The sequence below is a fragment of the Lycium barbarum genome, chromosome 8 (genome assembly GCF_019175385.1).
Source record: "Lycium barbarum isolate Lr01 chromosome 8, ASM1917538v2, whole genome shotgun sequence".
Lineage (NCBI taxonomy): Eukaryota > Viridiplantae > Streptophyta > Magnoliopsida > Solanales > Solanaceae > Lycium > Lycium barbarum.
The window spans coordinates 47815441-47823444 of NC_083344.1; the positions used below are offsets into that span (position 1 = coordinate 47815441).

Consider the following 8004-nt stretch of genomic DNA (forward strand, 5'->3'; position numbering starts at 1 on the left):
TGATTTTGTTGGTTTGATGAAGTTGATTCTTGTTTAGTCTTATATTCTTGTAAAAGAAGTGTGTGGAATATTCTAAAGGGTTAGAGAGAAGTGGAGAAGTGGGGGAAATGAAAATAATAACATGGGGTCTTATATTTATATTTGGCAAATCTGACCCGTCGGGAAATTATACGGACGTATAAACTTATACGGTTCGTATAAGTGACCGTGAAATCACCCCATCAACTTCTAGCTTCTGTGACTATTATACGGCACATTATACGGTTCGTATAATTTTTTATGGTCTGTATAAGTGACCGTATAATCCCATCAGTGAGGGACCTTCACTGTGACGATTCTGCGGACCATTATACGACCGCATAACATTATACAGACCGTATAATTGGTCGTATAATCTATCTTTTTTTTGATTTTGTTCTCGTCACTTCGTTTGATCTCAAATCCTTATGGAACCTTCTTAGCACTTGTTTAACACTTCATTAACAATCTAAGGGACGTTATAACTCTTCTCCAAAACATCATTAAGCCATCATTCATTCGATACTCTTAAATCCTACCCGACACACAACATATACCTTGCTTCCCTTACCAGCTTTCGTCTCCTACTTCAAATGTCTTTGAAATCTCATCTAGAATCATCAATTATTATTTCTCACTTATTGTAATATCGTATACTCCGTGCCTTTCATTAGTTGATTCACTGTGCGTCAATGGGGAATTTTCCGGGGTGTAACAAGATTGTCATGGATTTTTCTCACAAATGTCATAAGGAGAATGGGATTTTCTGAGAGGTTCATCAGTTACATTTATGAGTTTATTGGAAATAACTGGTATTTTGTGCTCATTAATGGACAGTCACATAGTTTCTTCCATTCAACTAGAGGGGTAAGGCAAGGTGATCCATTGTCACATACTTTGTTCATTCTAACAGCTGAAGTTTTGTCTAGAGAACTGAATTCATTGAATGATAATTTGTAGTATACTAGTTATGGGATGCCAAAATGGAGTCCTCCTATTAATCATCTTGCATATGCAGATGATACTATCATGTTTGCATCATCATGTGATATCTCTCTGAGACTGATTATGCAGGTTTTGGGTACATATGAAGCAGCTTCTTGTCAGTTGATAAATAAAGCAAAAAGTTCAGTGTACTTGCATGATAGGGTGGATGAACAAATGTTTCAAAAAGTAGAAAGAATTACTGGCATTACTAGACAAGCATTTCCATTGATGTATCTTGGCTGTCCTATTTACTATAGCAGGAGCAAGATGTGTTTTTACTCAGAATTGCTTGCTAAAGTAAGAAATAAATTACAAGGATGGAAAGGCAAACTTCTGTCCTTTGGAGGAAGAGCAATTTTATTGAAGCATGTTCTGCAGGCAATGCCAATGCATCTCTTGTCTGCAATAGATCCTCCATCATTTGTGATCACAAAGCTGCATATGATTTTTGCTCAGTTTTATTGGACCAACAAAATTGGAGAGAGTAAAAGACATTGGGCTAAATGGAAAAAGGTGTGCTTACCAGTTGATGAGGGAGGTTTTGGTTTTAGATCTCTAGCAGATATGTCATTGGCATTGTTTGCTAAGATATGCTGGAATATGAGGACTAAGCCATCTCTTTGGAGTGCCTTTATGAGCATGAAGTATTTGAAAAAGAATAATCCAGTTCTAGTACCATGGAAGAGAGGTTCTCATGTTTGGAGGAAAATGCTATAAGCAAGAGACATGATTGAGCATCAAATACTGTGGCAATTGAGAATGGGCTCATCACTATTTTGGTTTGATAACTGGACTGGTCTTGGACCATTATACTTCATTATTCCTACTGATTTTCCTTGCAATGAGTATATATAAAATGTCTCAGATGTTGTTACTAATGGAAGGTGGCATGAACCTGCTATTAGAAACAACTTGCCTGAGGACTTGGCTGAACTCATTTTGAATGAAGTTAAGCCACCTACTAAGCCTGGAGAATTGGACAGACCAAGATGGATGTTGGAAACTAATGAAGAGTTTAGTGTGAAGTCTGCATGGGAGTATATGAGAAGCAAAGCTGAAAAGAAAGATGCATACAAGAAGATTTGGGTAAAAGGCTTGCCATTCAAGATTTCATTTCTGATGTGGAGAGTGTGGCACTTGAAAGTGCCTCTTGATGATGTGATTAAAAGTTGGGGATACAATATGCCATCTAGATGTGATTGTTGTGTGGAGCCAAAGGAAGAAACTGTGCCTCATATATTCTTGAATTGTGCAACAGCTCAAAGGACATGGTCATATTTTTGTACAATAGCTGGGATTAACATCCAAGGTATGCATCTACACCAGGTGATTATGCAATGGTGGTATGCAGATGTGCCAGCAAGAATTTAGAATTTATTCCATGCTATACCTTCTATCATAGTTTGGCAGTTGTGGAAGAAGAGGAATGGAGATAAGCATAGCAATAGAGTGTCTACTAGTAGGGTGATTTATCAAGCTTCTAGTGACATTCAACAACTGGTGAGATTAAGGAAACCAAGGATAAAAAATGTACCACATAGATGGCATGATATTCTCAGAATCATGGAACAGTTTGTGCCAAGTCTGCAGATTACAAAAGTGTTATGGCATTTTCCACCTGAAGGAGTCATCAAGTGTAACACAGATGGTGCTACTAGGGGCAATCCTGGTATAAGTGCATTTGCCTTTTGTGTGAGGGATGCTGCATGTGATCTAGTGCATGCAAGTGCTAAGGAGATGGAGAATAGCACTAATACTGAGTCTGAAGCTCAAGCTTTGTTGGAAGCTGCTAGTTATTGTTTGGCACATTATGTATACTCTTTCTTTTTGGAGACTGATTCTCTTCTGATGAAGAACATGCTAGATAGAATGTGGAAACCCCCAATGGCATATAGCAATTCAAGTTGAAGAGTTATTAGATATCATTGACAATGCAGATGTCCAAGTTCAGCATATCATGAGAGAAGGAAACCAGTTAGCTGATCACTTGGCAAATGTAGCTCTGGATCATGGTGAGGTGAATGTATCTTCCTTTGCAGAATTGGATTCAAAAGGAAGAAAAATTCTCAATAGTGACAAGTTGCAATGTCCATATTTAAGAATAAGAACTAAGAGGAGATATTGAAGCTGAATCCTGGTGGTTTAAAGTGGAAAAAAGGATATCATTATACTCAAGTTCTTATGAAGGAGAGTAAAATGATTCTCATTTCTACTAATTTCTTGAATTTTCAGAAATCAATACCATAGGTGTTTTGCTGCAAAAAAGTAAGAAGCTGCAATGTAGAACTTTGTCACACCCCAATCCTGATAGGGCATGATGGGCACCCGACCCTTACTTAGAGCCGAGCGAACCCGCTGGTTCTCGTTATACTCATAATCTCACTGGACTCTTAAGTCATGAAATGAAATGCATAATGGAAGCTTTTCAAAAACATTCTTTTCGTCTTTCTCAAATCAAGTAAAATCTGTAATCATATGAAATCTGTAAAGTAATGCATAATGATACATCGGCTTAAATAGCCACTTACAAGACTGGCATACTGTATACATGACTCTATCTGCAAAAGCCTCTAAGGTAAGATATGATATCAAAACCTAAGTTGGGACAGGGCCCCAACATACCCATAATGCATATGACTCAACTCATAAGGAAATAATCCGACGCGGCATCACTCCGAACAGAATGGAGTTTACCAATCCAGTTGATAGCCTGGAACATCCTATAGTCAAACTCCTGTATAACTTTCCTGCAAAGCAATATGGGGATGTGTGACATGAAACACAGCGCCCCCAGGCAAAGGGACGTCAGTACGAATAATGTACCGAGTATGTAAGCCAACAGTAATCATAAAGAATGAGATATAAGTCATAGTGAAAGTACGAGAAACAACCTGTAATATGAATAGCCCCGAAGGCAGAGAATAATAATGTAAGTAGCCCCGAAGGCAATGACTAGAAATGTAAATATCCCCGAAGGCAAGAATCATGAATGCTTTCATGTAAAACCATTTATCAATGCATAAGTATCCATAGGCCTTTATCACCATCATATCTATATAACATACCCGGCCCTAGTGGGACTCGGTGTGTATAGCGTACCCGACCCTAGTAGGACTCGGTGTGTATAACGTACCCGGCCTGTATCAGGACTCAGTCTGAATAGCCAACTGATCAGTGGTTGCATATCTACGTGCCGTACCCGGCCGACTATAGCGCGGCTCAGTGTCAGTAACATAATGAATATATATATATATATATATATATAAATGAATGCTTATGAGACTCGTAGAATCATTATGGAACCTTTTGAATAGATGTAAGGACATAAGGATTTCATGTGTCGTTATTAAGCAGTAATGTTCAATAAGTAAAGCTGTCGGAAACATAGACATGAACAATATATAACAAGGTAGCATTTGGGGTCAAGTCATAATTCCCCTAATGTGTCTAAGTGTGGGAGTCACTTTTGGGGTTTATATGTTTGTCGTTCGTTCGTATCGTAAGGATCATGCCAAAATGAAAGAAAGGATAGCCTTAACATACCTCAATCTCCTTAAGCTACAAAACTTCCCAAACCAGCACACAATGGGATTTAATCTACATAAGCACAACAAGACATATGGTTAATACCATTCAGAGACTTAGTTGAATCTTCACGCTGGCAAATCGTTAATACAAATTTGGGCAGCATCTCCCCTGTAACCTTAACTTCCTCCAACTTCATGTATCAACAACAACTAGAACAGGCAAATATCATATCTATACCAACTTTATCGTCAAGCAATCAAGGAGCGACGAGCTCCCGAAGCTATATACAATGGTGTACTCCACACCCGACCTCCTTTTAACAACAAACAAGCTCTACACAAGCTACCAACCCCCACCCATCTCGATATCAAAAGAAAACAGCCCGCAATTATTTGTACAATTTCTACACTTTGAACTCACGGCTTCCGATCGCCGTCTCGTGAGTCCTTTATAAAACAAACAAACTAATCCCATTCGAATTCATAGATAAAGCTAGAATGGAATTCTTACCTCCCTAAGTGGAAGGAAGCCTCACTTGCACTCTTGAGTTCTTAAAATTCTTGATCAGAATCTTGAATTATCTCCAAAAAAAAAAAAAAAATTAGAGTTGGCCGAGAGTTCAAGGTGACATCAATGGCTGAAACTACTTTTGCTTTTAAAAGATACTCCAAAGTGTGAAAATTTCTTAAAAAGAAACGTTTTTGTGTGTGTTTTGTAGCAGTGTAAAGGATATGTAGGGCCCACCTCCCCTTAAATTAAGATTTCCTTTGGGTTGAATGAGTCATAGTAAGTGGGCATAATATGTACACGTATAGGACACAAAGACCAAGTATTTTGATCCATATCTTTATCATTAGTTATATTAATTTTATGAAAAAAAAATCTCCTTAATTATCCAACTTCTAAAGTGGTAATTATATCACCGATAAATTAAAACGTATACCATTAAATTCTCAAAACCGGTGAGATTACATATTTTGTACTATAAATTCTCAAAATAGAAAAGAATAACTTTTTTTTTGTCTTGTGAGAAAAAAATATAAATATATATATTTTCTATTCTTACAAGAAACAAAATCTCATTTATAAACTTCCTCAAGTCATGTATATAATTTAAACCATATAAAAAAACTAGTAATTTTAATAACTGTATAAAATCATATTTATCAAATTTTAAGAAAATGGTTTACTTAAAAGAAAATACCATATCAAGGCAATATATAGAAATTTCGAAATTCGTCAAAGTTACGGGGTTTAAATCTATAATCTCATGTACAACCTTAATCCCTTCAAGCTCATATGGGTTTACTACGACGCATCCTAAAGCTAATGTACGGGATGTTACAAACTTCTTCAAGTAAAGGGGTCCAGTTCGTTAGTAATATGTCTTGACATCTACTGCTTTGATCCTTTGAACACAGGATATGATATTGAGTGCTTGTGTCTGGTGCTTAACATGATTTATAGATGTGCAATTTTTGAGATATGGACAGCTGTTGTGCATTTGATTCTATTAGCAGATGCATATGGAGGCTTGGGCAAGAACTCAATATTGACAATGTATCAGGGTGTGGTATTGGCATTTCATGCTCATTCTCTTGATAACTTGACAATACAAAAGAGGTGGTTATTTGGAGCTATTTGTTCTGGTGGTTTGCAGCAGGGTGATAATGTTATGAAAAGGAGTTGTTGGTGCTGGGATATAAGAAGTAAATCATGCTGTTCAAGTCCTCTTGGAGGAGAACAAGATGAGTTTTTGATCACTAACAACATTTTCTTTTTTGCTGGTTCACCTAATGCGTGGAAACTGGAAAATTTTAGCTTATCAGGAAATTATGTTAAGTACTGTGCCATTGATCCAAATCTAATTGGATATGATATAGTACATATTGAGTATAATTTCCAGCTATGCAAAGCCATTCAAATGTTTTGCACCATAGATCCTAGTCGCATAAGACATGAAATGGGTTCAAGAACTGGTTTTTCAAGCCTTTTGTAGAAGTTTGAGTTTGCAACCAAACTCTATTCATGGAAAATGGAAAATTGTAGTTTTCCAGGAATTTCTGCTAAGTTTAGTGTTGTTGATCTTACCATGGTAGGAAATGATATAATGCAAACTGAGTGGAGATTTATCCTCACCAAAGTAATTCAAATTCTTTGTACCATTGATCCTAATCATATAGGACATGATATGGTTTCACTATTTTGGATCTTAAGCAACAGAAGTCACCTTTTCTTCTTGAGGAAAACTTGGATTTTGATCTTATAGGAAATGATGGCATGATGATACAACATGATATGGCAGTGGCAGAACAGATGTCATGGGAATTAAGGCAAATTCTAATAGTGTCAATCAGTTTCTACATGTTGGCAAATCTTTATGCAGTGGCATTAGCACTTTGTGCTCAGCCTGCAGAGGAGATGACACCATATGGAGACTGTTTTGGCTGTATTAAGAATATATTGTACATCAGTTATGCCAACTTTAGACTATACAAATTTTAGAAATATCTAACAGGCCACTTACACTGTTGCTGGTTTTTTAGAGACTTTCCAGTGAAGATGGAGGAAATATGGTGCACCAAGGGATCAAACTTGGGACACCATTTGATTGACAGAGGTTCTGATGGAGAAGTAATCAGGCTCAGCTGCAAATTTACAAAAAACCAGCCTTTGTTGCAGGTTACACAACTTGCAGCAGTTGGATCACAGCAAGGAACATATTATGGATCAATTGCAGAATTGAGAGTCTCCGGTCTCAAGATGCATTATGAGTGCTTTTGGCATTTGCAGTTTGAGGTCTTATGCAGTAGCAACTTGTAGTACCAACTTAAGTCCTCAATAAGACTTAAGTTGGTCACTAGCTTAAATTTTCTTGTTTATTAGTCATGTGGCTACATTGTAAAGACTCATTAATTTGCTTCGAAAAATTTATAAAACCAGCCCTAGGCTCACAAGCCTAGTGGATTTTTTTTATTTTTTTTTAAAAAGAAGCTATTTTTCCTCTTTTAGATCTACGTGTAAAATTTCCATTTTAGCCTTTGATTCTAGTGATTTAGTGGTCAAACTTGCATAGAAATTAAGCATAATATTAAGATGGATGTGGGGATCATTACCTTATATATGGACTCAAATCTCCACCTTTTCGAAACCCTAGCTCCAGTTCAAATTTTATTTTTTTTCAAAAATGTTTGTTGTACGATCTTGTATTTATATTTTTACAATCTCTCTTGTGCGATAATGACACCATAGCGTGATCGTAACAGTGGCAAAATATACCCATCATGATCATTGTCTTGCCCACGGGATTGCACTGAAAGATTGACCACGGTCAAGATTATGAGTTAGACCAGTCAACTCACCTAAGTAAAATGAGATGGAATTTGATCTTGTAAATGAAAAAGGTGTTCAAAATGGTTGTCACTTGGTTTGTGGCAACATAGGAAGTGATTTACATAAGGCTAAGGAGGG

At 36.8% G+C, this 8004-nt stretch overlaps 1 long non-coding RNA gene across 1 annotated transcript; it reads right to left on the reverse strand.

Moving 5' to 3' along the window:
- Window positions 1-3212: 3212 nt before the first annotated feature.
- LOC132605073 (uncharacterized) lies at window positions 3213-5277 on the reverse strand. Its single transcript, XR_009569013.1, has 3 exons — window positions 5044-5277; window positions 4549-4602; window positions 3213-3752 (listed from the first exon to the last, which is right to left on the reverse strand). It is a non-coding gene; the product is annotated as an uncharacterized LOC132605073 (long non-coding RNA).
- Between the last annotated feature and the right edge of the window lie 2727 nt (window positions 5278-8004).